Genomic DNA, 12,790 nt, shown 5'->3' on the forward strand with positions numbered 1-12,790 from the left:
ATGGGCTTCTGCTACTACAGCATTAAAAAAAAAAAATCAACTCAAAACCCCCCCAAAAACCCTCTTGAATTTCAAAGGAGGTTTGAGAAGGAGAAATAAAAATATATTTGTACACATAATTCATAAATATGCCAAGACCTAGTGTTAATAAAAAGCATTTTTCTTTAGCAGGTTTAACACCTGCTCACTGTACTGTAAAGCAATAAACAATGAATAAAGAAAGCAAAACACAATGTGCAACGAAGCAATACAAACATTTCAAAAAGCTACAGTGTTAAGTGATCACCTGTGAATTTGTGGGTCTTTTAAATGCTACATCAAGATGATTTTAAGTAATGCCTCCATTAAACAAAATCCTTCAATTCTGTCTCAAAACTGTAACAGAATTAAAGGCTACTAAAAGGCAGAGTCGAACATGTAGGTGAAATAAAAGCATAAGATTTGAAGTAGCTAAACAAAATCAGAGAAGAGATGTGCACCATTACCACATTCGCTTGTATAAGAGGTAACGTTGCCCTTTTGGTACAAAACCAAATTTTAAAAAGCCCAGGAAAATCACCACTGGACACATAAAGACATCACAAAAGAATCAACTTCAGGATAAACCAACAATGGCCCAGCTTCTGTTTTAGTAACTATTTCCTTTGCTTAATATGAAGCCTTGGAAAATATTTTATAAATCAATATTAATATAACAAAAACAGTACCAATTCCAGCAGCAAAATAGTCATTTTAGGAAAAATACATAAAATATTGTCAGTTTTCATTAACAGAGTTGTTAACATGTAACAGAAGAGAGTCAGATACCCTAATTCCAACAAATGCAGAGGTGTTGAGAGAAACAAAAACACCGCTAGTCCAATATAAAACTAAACCACAGAATGAAGCAAAAATAAAGTTCATGTAAATGAGGGAAGGCGCTGGCCACATAAACATTTGAAGATTCTGAAAAGGAACTGGTTCTCGAGATACACTGTCCTTATAAAACATTTAATGTTCCTACTTCAGCTTTTACTAAAACAAACCAATAAAAAAAAAATCCCCAACTGTGTGTGTAGGCTGCCACACGCACACTCCTCGTGCCTGCCAACTACAGAGTCACCAGGCGGAGGAGAGCACATGTACGGCAGAGGAGCTCTCAAAGAAAGGCTCGGCTAATGAGGATATCACCACCGTACGAGGCAGCTCCTGTGGCACCGTTTGCTTTGGCAAAGACCTGTTTTTCATCCCAGGAAAGAAAGAGAGGAGCTACCTTGGAAAAAACTACACCAAATATTCACACACCGAACAACTTTTCCCGCACGACACGGATGCCTGTTCCTCAGGATGCACAGGTCAGGCGTCCACCCCCCTCGCCCCGTGCTCCCCAGAGAGCTCCGCTCCCCGGTTTAACTAAACCTCCTGCTCCAGAGCGATGCTGGACACCGGGAACACGCTTCTTTCTGCTCCCAAAATGCACCTCGACTCTCAGCAAGCACCCGCGCTTCTAAGATGCTCAAGGTCTTTGTGCTCAACCAGCTCCTCCGAGTCTGGCGGAGCCCAAACCTAAAACACAGGCAACGAGCTCCTGATTTTTTACGTAAACTTTTCTCAGGCTTCACTCCCCCGACCATGAATGGCTCGCTCTCTCTGCGGCTGCAACAAAGCCTCATGTTCCCAATTTAAGCCACCTCCGCCGCCCACCCCGCTGCCAGCACAGCTTTGCTCAGCCCCCAGGGAGCCCCCGCCATCCCCCCATCTCCGCCGCCAGCCGTATCCGGGGCTCCGTCCCCACGGACCTGCGGCCACGGGCCGTCGGAGGGAAGGAGGCAGCCGGCTGCCAGCGCCCGGATTAGGGGCCCCGGGGAGGTGCCGGTAGCTCAGGGCTGCCTAATTCCCTCCTCTCACCAGCTGGGCTCCTCCAGGGGCAAGGAGACAAAGGGGAGCACGAGGGGGATGCTGGGCCTGAACTAGGGCAGCACATGTTGCGTTTGCTGCTGCCGCTGCTGCTCTCTATGGGGAGGGAGGGGGGGGGAAGGAGAAAAACAACAACAGGAGAAAAAGCACTCCACCGTTGTGTTACTTACTGCTGGAGGTTACTGGCTGCAGTTAAAATAATTTAAAATGTCCATTTGCAGAAATTCTTTTTTTAAAATACGTGCATTTTCAATACCTTCTCTTTCACAGTCAGACTGCTGTCATGCCTTGCGCCGGGCAGCGGCACACAGAGGAAGGGCTGCGCTGGGGAGAACCCAGAGCACTCCAAACGGCCCCACAGAATAAAGCTTCATTGTTCAGCTCTGAAACCGTGCATGCAATGGGCCAAATCCAGTGGTAACACAGGCTGGGCCAACTGCTTTAACTTCATTACATCCATATGCACTTATGCCAACCATTACATTGGCCCACCACACAAACGGAACAAATCTTTAGAAAGTCTCTTTTTCCTCTGAACCGAACTGATTTACCTCAAAACACACTCTTAACGTTCAAATAGGGCCATTTCCCCTCCAGCTGCTGCTCTTCAAACATATTGGGCCATTGAGAAAACAAAATCCAAGAAAGCTGGTATTAGTATTACTTAGTGAGCGAAGCACAGAGCCATTGCTGTGCTCATATAATTTGGACTCAAAAAAATTAACATTTCTCAGATTGAAAAGCTGGATTTGTAATAAAAATGGAAGCATTTACATAGACAGGTAAAAGCAAAGACTGTCTCCTTTTAGCTTGATTTGGACCTTTCACCTATTTTTATGTTTAGCCTCTACACTCTTTTTATGGCACCATTTTCTCATAGTTTTACAAATTTAAAATATTTAGAAAACTTTAAGCCCGAGAAACAACCTGCCTGGACTTCTTATAAACAAGATACTAAATTACTAAATGCCTAAACTGAAGAAATTAGGGAAAACTCATTATCATTAATCTCTTTGTGGAATGAAAAATAGCCCTGTTAATTTTAACTTGCCATATTAAATTGAAGAAAAGACCTTTAATGAACTGAGAAGGAAATTCTAAGGTATTTTACCAGAGTAATATTTTAGTGGGAAGATATATTTTAGATGTGGTGTGACATGTCTGGCAATGATGGTTAGAATAATAATTCTACATTAATGCAATCAAAGGAATGTAGCAGAATGAGAAAAATCACTTTCAAAAAGGAGATTAAAGTCATTAAAAATGGCTAATCCTGCAAAGTGGGACTGTTCTAAAATAGAGAATCACATGGCTAGTGCAAGGCTTTTGTCATTTGCGCATAAGAGAATCAAAACAAGTATTAAAAGGGTAAGAAAATTCAATAAAAAGTTTAATTAGGAAAAAAAGAGCATTAAGGAAGCTTCAGGATGTCAGTAGTCCTCAGGATATATGTGCAGGTCATGAAGCTTAAAGGGCCATTCTTGATAATCAATCTCAAAGTGGTACAGTAATTTAGCAACGTAATGTTCAGCACGTTTACAGGACTGCAAGCATTTATCATCATCAGTGAAGAGCTAATTCCAGCCTCAATGCATTCAATAAATGTATTTTTCCTTCTAATAAGAACAATTTGGCCAAACTGTAGTATAAATCATAATTCATTCTCTATTTGTCTTCCAGATAACATGAGCCAAGTTCAGAAATATACTCATGAAGTTAAAACAATAAAATGAAGTCTTAAAAAAATGTGATTTCTCTTAGAAAGGAGACAAACAGCACATCACAGATTGACAGGAGTAAGCAGCACTGCCATCTCAGCATACACTGACGACGTTGATATAATTATTATTTCAGAGTTATTTTGCTAATAGAAATATAATCAACCAGACAAAATTCCACAGTCCTTGCAAAACACTTTCCTCCATCTCCCTGCCCAAAGCTACTTGGAAACATTATGTTTCTGCCAGACTTTGAGCAGAGCTGCATTTGAAGGGGTTGCCGAGGGACAGGCCAGCTCAGCTGCCTGGTCACCCCAGCCCTGGGGGTCAGCATTCATGGGTGGGAGCTGCACAAACCCAGGCTATCCCCCAGCCAGTTGCATTTTCTCTTAAGAACAAAAGGTTTGCACAGACACCACATTTGCTGGCCTGGACCTGAAGCTCATCCTTGCCTAAACCCTCCTGTTTATCAGCACGGAGCATCATCGGGTTCCCCTCTGGGGAAGAAAGCTCCCTACTCCATCTCCCTTACGTGTAGAGACTTCAGGTGGCTCTTCCACAGGGCCTCTGTACATCCCTGCACACCGTGGGCACAGCGCAGTGTGGCCAGTGCAGTATGGGAGGCCAGTTTATTCCAGCTTTGGGTGCCACCATCACAGACTGAGCACCGTGAGCTTCAGAAGAGGCTGCACACCCAGATTAGGCATCAAAAAAACTCCAGGGTTTGGCCAAAGAGGCAACTTTGAGACTCCTCTCCTGAGCTCAGAAGGCATCTCTTGTGCAGGACAGTAAACCAAGGAGGTTAGACTTAGAATGTGTTCTTTTCTATCACATTTATCCCTCTAGAGCTAGAGAAACAGTTAAATTAATAAATACAAAACCCCAAAATCAATTATTGAAGAAAGGATTGCTGTTTGATTTACGCTCAGACTCCTGGTTCTCTCCCAGCCCCTTCATGGCACACAAGTTAAGGGTGGTCAAAGCACTTGAGTTGCTTTAAGCTATTGGAAGTTGATGGAATTCTATCACCCAAAAAGTAACTTGCTTTTGAAAACAAGTTTGGCATCATAAAACACGCTTCTGAACTGTGTTTTAGTTCCTCATCTCCATAATAGAAAAAAAGCCATCTGCTCCTCAAGGGCAAATTGTAGGGCTTACTTCTGCATAGCTGTGAAAACCCCAAGACATCCTCAGATGGAAGGCCCAATAGAAATGCTGCCAATTTCAAAAATTATTATTATTGCAGATGCTTAACTATGAGACTAAAACACAGAGATTAAGGACTAAAAAATCCTCAGTACTGGTTACAGCAAATTTTGCATTGCTGCACTATGTATTAAAGCCAACGATAGATCATCACAATGGATTATTGTAAGAACCTCACATAGCATACACTGCTCGTTTACACTGCAGTGCTGGTGTGAAATAATGCAAATCAAGTTTACATAGCAAATTTTTTAAGCTTCAACATTTTCAGTGGACTGTGACAGCTTTTTTGCTTAAATTTTTTGTTGGCTTGTTTAGTCCCATTTTCCTGCACATCTCTCGCACAGTTATAACTAATAATTAAAAGTATCATTAATATTCTAAACTCAATTTCTGTGCATATATCAGCTTCACTGAACATTTCTGTTCGTTGTGTCACAGAAGGCAATGATAGACTGTGAACCACCAGCCCTTGTGGCAGTGAAAGCCTCTGTGTGCTGAGACTGCACCTACGTCTGAATGGGACCGTAACTGCTGGGCTGTGACTGAAACCCGCCCTAATGCACACTCAGACACACTTCACTAAACAATGGGAAAAAGGTATCTGCAACTTATCTATAATTATTCCTCAAAAAGCATCACACAACTGTCCCCCAGAACTGCTCAACCCACCGTTAGCCAAGGCAGCAAGGAGGCCCTGGGAAGTTCAGGCTGCTCTGAGGAACTCTGTATGCAGCTTCAGCCTTCAGCGACATTGGCTCCTTCACCAAACAGTCTTCATAGTTTTGTATTCTAAGGCAGTATGCCATTTTTAATGTATATATATATAGATAGATATGTATAGCATGTTCAAAGCAAACCTGAAGTTGGTTTGCAGTTGGATTTTTATCCTGAAGTTGGATAAAAATCCAAGAGGTGCTAATGTAAGTGGCACCACAGGCAGTGCTTTCATTGTCTTCTGTGACTTGAGAAAAATGCAGTCATACCTAATCATTCACTTCTGAGGTAAGCATTTTTGTTGGACTAAATTCCCAAAGGTTAGTGACTCTTTTCCCAACTTCTCAGCTTCGCACTGCCATTTGTTTTTTAGTGAATTTTTTCAAAAAGCAAGAAAGACGTCTGGCTCAATGGAAAGTATATATAATCTAATTTTTCTTCTCATGCAGAGAGAAACTTTGTATTTAGAATACAAAATCAGCACAAGATGTAGTGCAGAATTTCAAACATTAAACTTGCTGGGATGTCTGCCACAGATAAACTGTTACACGTAGACAGTTTAAACCTCGCTGGTTTTGTTTAAACCTTTCTGTAGTGATCAAAGATACATCTAATTAGTCTTTTTTATGCTGCAAGTTAAAAGTACACACAAAGATGTCTGTTGAAGCTTAGTTGATATACAGAAACTTGTTAAGCCACAGTAATGCATGCCTGAGCCCTTGTCTCCCATAAGCAGATATCAAGACTCAGTAATGACCATCAACAGGGTGATCCGTAATTCTGTGCAGATGATAAAATCAGAAACTATTTTTAACATTATTTTTCTTATGTCAAACAGTCTGTATTTTGCTGGTACCAAAAAATTAACATATCGTTAAATAAGTTATTTCACACTTCAATAAATGGCATAATAGGGCTGGAGGAGAAAGTTTTATGTTAGATCTAGGAATAAGCTAAATGCTTTCAGAGTTAAATCACTGTTTTTCTTTACTCCCTTTGGAAAAGCAGCAGATACTATATTCTGCTGTGCATCATGGACTTGGGACTGAAAACAGCTGCACTCTAATTACATGTAAAGTGTACCAAAACATTCCTTTTATCACAGACTGTAAATCTGTTAGCATCTGTCTCTCCTTTGTTTCTTCCACAAGATACAAGCTTGTTTCTACATTTTTCTCACCTGTAGCGGTAATTAAAATTCATTATAAATGAAAGGAGTGAACACTAAAACAAGTTCCTCTGTGTACAGTTCTAAACTCAAATTAGAAACAGCTGTTTGCTAATTCATGCAGTGATGTTTTGTCGTGCTCTGTGAATCAATAATAACTCACCCTATTTCTACCAAAATGTTAGGATTATATATATACTTTGCTTAGCAATTTGCTCTTCAGAAATGTTCAAATGCACATTCAGACTTTTTTAAGCGAGATTAGAAGATGATACCTACAAAATCATCAGTGAAATAACAGAAAGATCTTAATAGCTTGCTGCTCGTGCTTACCCTGCTACCTAGAGGGTCCTGTGTCATTCTTGCCTGCTTTGATACCTACAGAGCATTTAGCAAAAAGGCACATTGTAAGACAGATGTGAAAAAACAAAACTCTATATGGAGTCACCCGCACGCATCACGGATGCAAGAGTCACATAGAGAGAATATTATAAAATAAGAATTTCAGCTACGACACGAACAACTGTCAAACACTAGGAATGATAAAGCCCTCAGGAAAATAATCCTAGTAGAATAATTATTACTTATAATAATTAGTTATAAAATTAGTTATAATAAATGGTAATGCTTATGCTAATTGTTAGTAATATTTCTTCATATTATGTTAGCCACAGCACAAACCTCATATGACCCCATTGGCCTTACACTCACACAATTATATTCTGTACTTCTTGCTACTTGATGTCAACATTTATCATGATTTCAACACTTGATTATACAAAACAAAGAGACAACACACAGCGGTTAAGAGCTTTGCCTGCTTCCTTTTTTATCTAAACCTAGGGATACAAGCAGGTGGTTGCAGTGATTTGAGCAGACCCTAGGGCAGATTTACAGAGCCTGCCCTGATCACAGCATGAATGGGGCCAGGCCTGGGCCCTGCACTGCCCCCTTTGCAAAGCCAAAGATCCAGCCTGGAGCAGTGAAAGAGCACCAGCCTCCATGAAAGTCTCTGCAATACATGCATTACTTCATATATTTTCTAATCTATATATAGAGATGTTTTCCCTTCCTTGTGCTTTGCTGTTTTTAGCAGGGAGGGTGCTTCCCATACAGCCCACACCCAAGCATTGAGACTGAGCCGCTCGTGGAAATGTGGCCAGCAGGACAGCCTTTCTGGTGGGATGAAATGCATGAGATTAGTTTCCTAGATTTATTATTTCCTCTCTCCCATTTGATCGGGCAGCTCTAAGATACAGCAGGCACCTGTTCTCAGGCTGTTCTGCTGAGAACCCTCAGGCACGTGCGGTCAGACACACTCAGCTCAAGCTCTTCCCCTCAGTGCATATCCATAACTGAGCATCAGCCACACAGACTAGCTGCTGTTTGGAGAAACTCAATGAATACAGAAGGTGAAAGTGAAGAGGGACAGACTTTTCTCCATGAACAGACCAGACTGGTGTGATTTAATTTAATGCTTTACTGTGCTCATTTTCACGTTTTTGCATTGTATGTTCAAGTGAAGATTAAGTCATCAATTACAATCCATTTAGCTCATTCATAAAATTCATTTAAGGGTCATATCCTGCATGGTGAACAGGGAGTTCTGGAAGCCAGTATGGACAAGGACAAGCAGCACTTTGCCACAGGATATTCAGCTTGTGCAGAATCAAGTCAGAGCTCATTTTGATGGTGTGGGCAGCAGTCTGGAGGAGCAAGTGCCTTCAATACTGGGGCAGTGGCAAACTAGGACAAAATATGTTTTGCTAAGACTTCTCTAATAAGCTGCTGTTACTGCTAAGACAACCACCTATCTGCTTCGGTGGTGGTTGAGAATATTAGAGTGGGGATTCCATTTCTGCAGAACTGTCTTTCCACTTTTGTTTCATGTATCTACTGTGAGCCAAAAGAACCACTAAGAAGTGAGAAAACTGGGACCAGACACCAAAAATGCTCTGTGTCTTCTGGCTGGGGTCACCAGAAGTGACTGCATTTCTAGGATGGCTTTCTATGATGCAATCTTCAACTGATGTTATGTGGTGACCTGACCTCTAAGAAAATGGGTTTGCAGTCCCTGTCTGTAACAGATGAAAACTACTTTCCCAAGAACAGACTTCTGCTCCTAAATGAGTATTTTCCATCAGTGCTCAGGAGAAAGACAATTGCCATGTTTCAAACCTGAGAAAAAGCTCATGTTTCAAAGCTCAGCCCTGCACAGAATTTTACTGCCAAGCTTTCCAGCCTGAGGAACTTAAAGCTAGTCATATTATTAGAGCAAGTTGCAGAGGAAAATAAAACCAGCTTGTTAAGTTAGAAAGAAGTAGGCAGTTCCAGACTCTCATTTTGATCTAGGTGGGAAAACTGTGACGCGCTTACAATTTTAATGAGTTGATGTTCATGATGAATAGACCTAATGCTGAAAAACACATGTTGGCTGAAATTACTCAGCAATAAACAAACAGTAAAAACCAACAACCACTGGATTTTATACTGCCTTCAAAGAAGAAGGGAAGAAAAATCAATAAATTACATGTGACAAACAGTATTGAGTAACCTGTTCTACAGCTATGCACATGCATTATTGTTCTGACTTCCAAATGTGTTGTGTATTCACATCAATCCTATTGAATTCATTAGGAACAGTAGTTAACACTTCTGAAAATTCAAATGACATAAATATGAAATTCATCCCATTCTACATAGAGATATTTTCAGAAAGGTGCATGTATTCCCTGTCCCTTTCATGAATTCAGAGTCAAGATTTCATGCAAACACCGTGAATGGAAATGATGCTGCACTTGCAAACATCACAGCTTCCATAGGTCCGGTGAGCGCAGCTCCCCAGGGCCTTCATCCACCTGGTTTTGGAGGGGCTCGTGTGCCCCAGTGACCCCAGTGGGTATCCCTGGAGCTGAAGAAGCTGCCAGTCCCACCTGACCCAAGACTGGAGATGGGGTTTGCTCCAGCTAAGTAAGTCTCCCATGTCTTGGGGACAGTATGCATTATGGCAAAGTACAATTAGTTAGGGCTCTGGGTTTATTAGTGAACAATTTAAAAAAAAATAATTAGTTTAAAACTAAAAAGAGCACCCACAAATGTAAAAGCACACTGGTGAACATGAAGCACATTCTTGATTATCATAGACATTGGTCATGAATCTGCACCATGCTTGTGATTAGACTGAGGGGAACTGCATGAAAGAGAGATGAGAAGGAAGTTCTCCATTTATCAATACCTGACAGAAATAACTGAAAGGTTTAAAAAGAAAATAACTATAGATTTTGCACTGTGCAAGATGAAAGCCAAACAGCATGGCTTGCCTAGGAGAGATGCGTATTCCATGCTGTATGATAATGCTGCTCCTTTTTTACTAACAGCATCCATCATTTTAAACAAGAAGAGACTTTTAAAACAAGCAAGCAAACAAAAGTATTTGCCACCCGGTAAGAATTGTTGTTGGTACACCAATGTTCCCCTGCAACAAATGTGCTGCACGAGAGTCCTTTCAAGTTTAACTGTCAGTGACCCAGCATCTGTGATCTGAGGACTTGCACTGCACCACACAACAAAACCATCCACCGAAAGCTGCTCTCTCCTTCCAGCACATCTTTGCCCTTTTGACTGAAGGGCCCGATGACAAATCGTGTGACTGTGCTCTCAGGCTTTCAAAAGAAAGGCTGTGGCAACAGCTAAGGTCTGTTATCCCAGGGCTCACACCCGCATTGGTGCAGTCCAAGGAGGGATCCCACGCCCGACCTCGCTGAGCACCTGTGCAGCTGCAGGGGATGGCCCCAGCGGTGCCCACTCCAAGCACCCCGGAGTCACGGCACACGGGATATCCCTCTCCTGCAGACACCAGGCACTGAGATCAACCCAGGCTGTGCCCCATCTACACCACAAGTTTGCAGAGAGACTTTTTGAGCATCTCTGAATTCTTTAGAGGCTTCTCAGGATGTCAGTCAGCACCGACCACGCTCCGGAGAAAGCCTCCCGTAGGGAGGATGCTCATCAGTGCAGGCAGGCAGGAGTGGGGAGCGCAGCTGGGGAGCCAGAGCGAATCCAACCAGGAGACGACAGCCCCTCCGGCCCTGCTGTGCTCCTGCCAAGAGTCAAGCAGAGCCTGGCAGAAACCTCCCCTCCAGCCACGGCTGCACTTCCAGCCCCAGCTGCAGGTACCACACACTGCCCACGAACCGCAACAGGGCGGCGAAAGCTCCCCAACAGCACAGATACCTTCCTCCTGAACTGTTTTACAGTCTTAGGTGCTGGTTGTCTGTATTCAGCTGGCTCTAGTTTAACCAGCAGTGTGGGTTTCCTTCTGACCACATGTGTGTGGTTGGTTTTTTGCCTCCCACAAATGTGAACAGTACAATTTATTCTAGTTAGTAACTAGTCTCTGTGCCTTGGCCACAGATACATGAGAGAGCGAATTTATAATGAGTAAAGGTGCAGGGTACAATTATTTGTTTAAATGGGATTAAAATTAGGGTTGGAGCATACACTGAATCATCTCAATTTATCCCTGAAGAGAAGGAGGGACAGCAAATGCCTTGGCACTTGCAAACAAATATCTGTTTCCCCACCAACTCGCTAACAGCACTTCTTCCATTTGAGAGCAGTCTCACACAGGCATTGGCACTGATATCAGAGAATTAAACAAAATAAAGGGGAAAGCTATAGTCAATAGCTTTGTAACTTTGTCCACATGATGAGGACTGGTTGTACTTACAGAAAAGTATCTGGGAATGTTAATAGACTAAACAACTCAGTAAAAGAAATGAGGAGGCAGTGGGGAGAGATCAAATGTACCCTAGAAAAATTCATCTTGACACTACAGGTACAGAAAGGCTTTTTACAGAATGGTACAGGTTTTGTACAGAAGAGTCCACTAAATTAAAAAGTGAGTGGAAGTTGGAGATGGATTTTTGGGGTGGGGGCACATTTCCTGCAGAGGAAAACGGTCAAAAAAACAGTAAAAGAACATAAAAAACCCAACAAAAACTCTCTGGGAAATCAGGGATCAGAGGTTTGACAGACACACTTGTACCTCCAGAACCAGATACCTTCACAAAAACCATCTCCAGTCAATTAATGGCTGAAAACATGCACACACACCCCCAAAGGAAATGTAAAATTATTGTTTTCATGAACAACACAAAGAGTTTTAAAGCTTAGACCACTTGCTGCAAAAATCCTGGTGTCCTAAAATACCTAAATACCAAAAAGCACTTGCCACCTCCCTGGAATCCATTGGCTTTTGTCATGACTCTTTCCCAAATCCACAGCTGAAGCTCTGTTCCCAGACAGAGTCACCAACTGGGCAATCCTCCCATAGAACACTGACAGAACAAGGTTCCCCAGATAGAATTCACAAATTAATTTCCTGTTTTGTCAAGGCTTTTCTAATATTTATTTTAGTTGTGGCCAGTAAGGCAAAAATTTTCAGGATAAAACAATTTTCTGACCATAGATAACCTGGGCTGCTGTCTGAAATAAGATCTTTAGCCCATCTCACCCTTGCAAAAACAAAATCAGACAAATGAAAATTCAGTAACTGCTTCCTCACACTTTTAGCCAGAATTACTTGTGAAACTGAAACCCACTTCCTCCATCTCATACTCAGTCTAGGACATGAAAGTATGAGTACCAAGAGTTATGAATACCAGCTATGGCTCCCCATCAGGATTGAACTGTCTGCCTGTATTTAAGATTCAGCATCTTCTGTACGATTTCAAACAATTAGAGGTTGGGGCCCTGGAATTTTAGGAGCTGATTGTTAGTGTCACATCAATTTATTTTTTTTTTTTTGGTAACAATTTTCCCATTATTCAGGATAATCACCCCTTGTATCTTTGGATCTCCTATGACTATAACCATAATCCAGGACCTCCTGGCTACTTGACTTCAGGAAGGTTGCAACATCATGCCCACCCTATACACAGGCTTAAGAGGGACTCCATTTTAATTTAATTCTTTGGCTGGAACTGAGATACTGGATCTGATCTGATTTTTTTCTTACTGTGTTGCTTTGTATCAAAACACCCATTTTCCAGTGGGTGGTGCCTAACAAAACAGAAGCAGAGGT

At 41.8% G+C, this 12,790-nt stretch overlaps 1 protein-coding gene across 5 annotated transcripts in view; it reads right to left on the reverse strand.

Annotated features, from left to right (window-relative positions):
* The window catches only part of ZNF423 (zinc finger protein 423), a 229,555-nt gene that overhangs the window by 97,624 nt on the left and 119,141 nt on the right, over positions 1 to 12,790 (reverse strand). The window lies entirely within an intron of this gene.

This window comes from Manacus candei, unplaced genomic scaffold (genome assembly GCF_025592945.1).
Source record: "Manacus candei isolate 608988 ecotype Guabito, Panama unplaced genomic scaffold, ASM2559294v1 h1tg000065l, whole genome shotgun sequence".
Classification (NCBI taxonomy): domain Eukaryota; kingdom Metazoa; phylum Chordata; class Aves; order Passeriformes; family Pipridae; genus Manacus; species Manacus candei.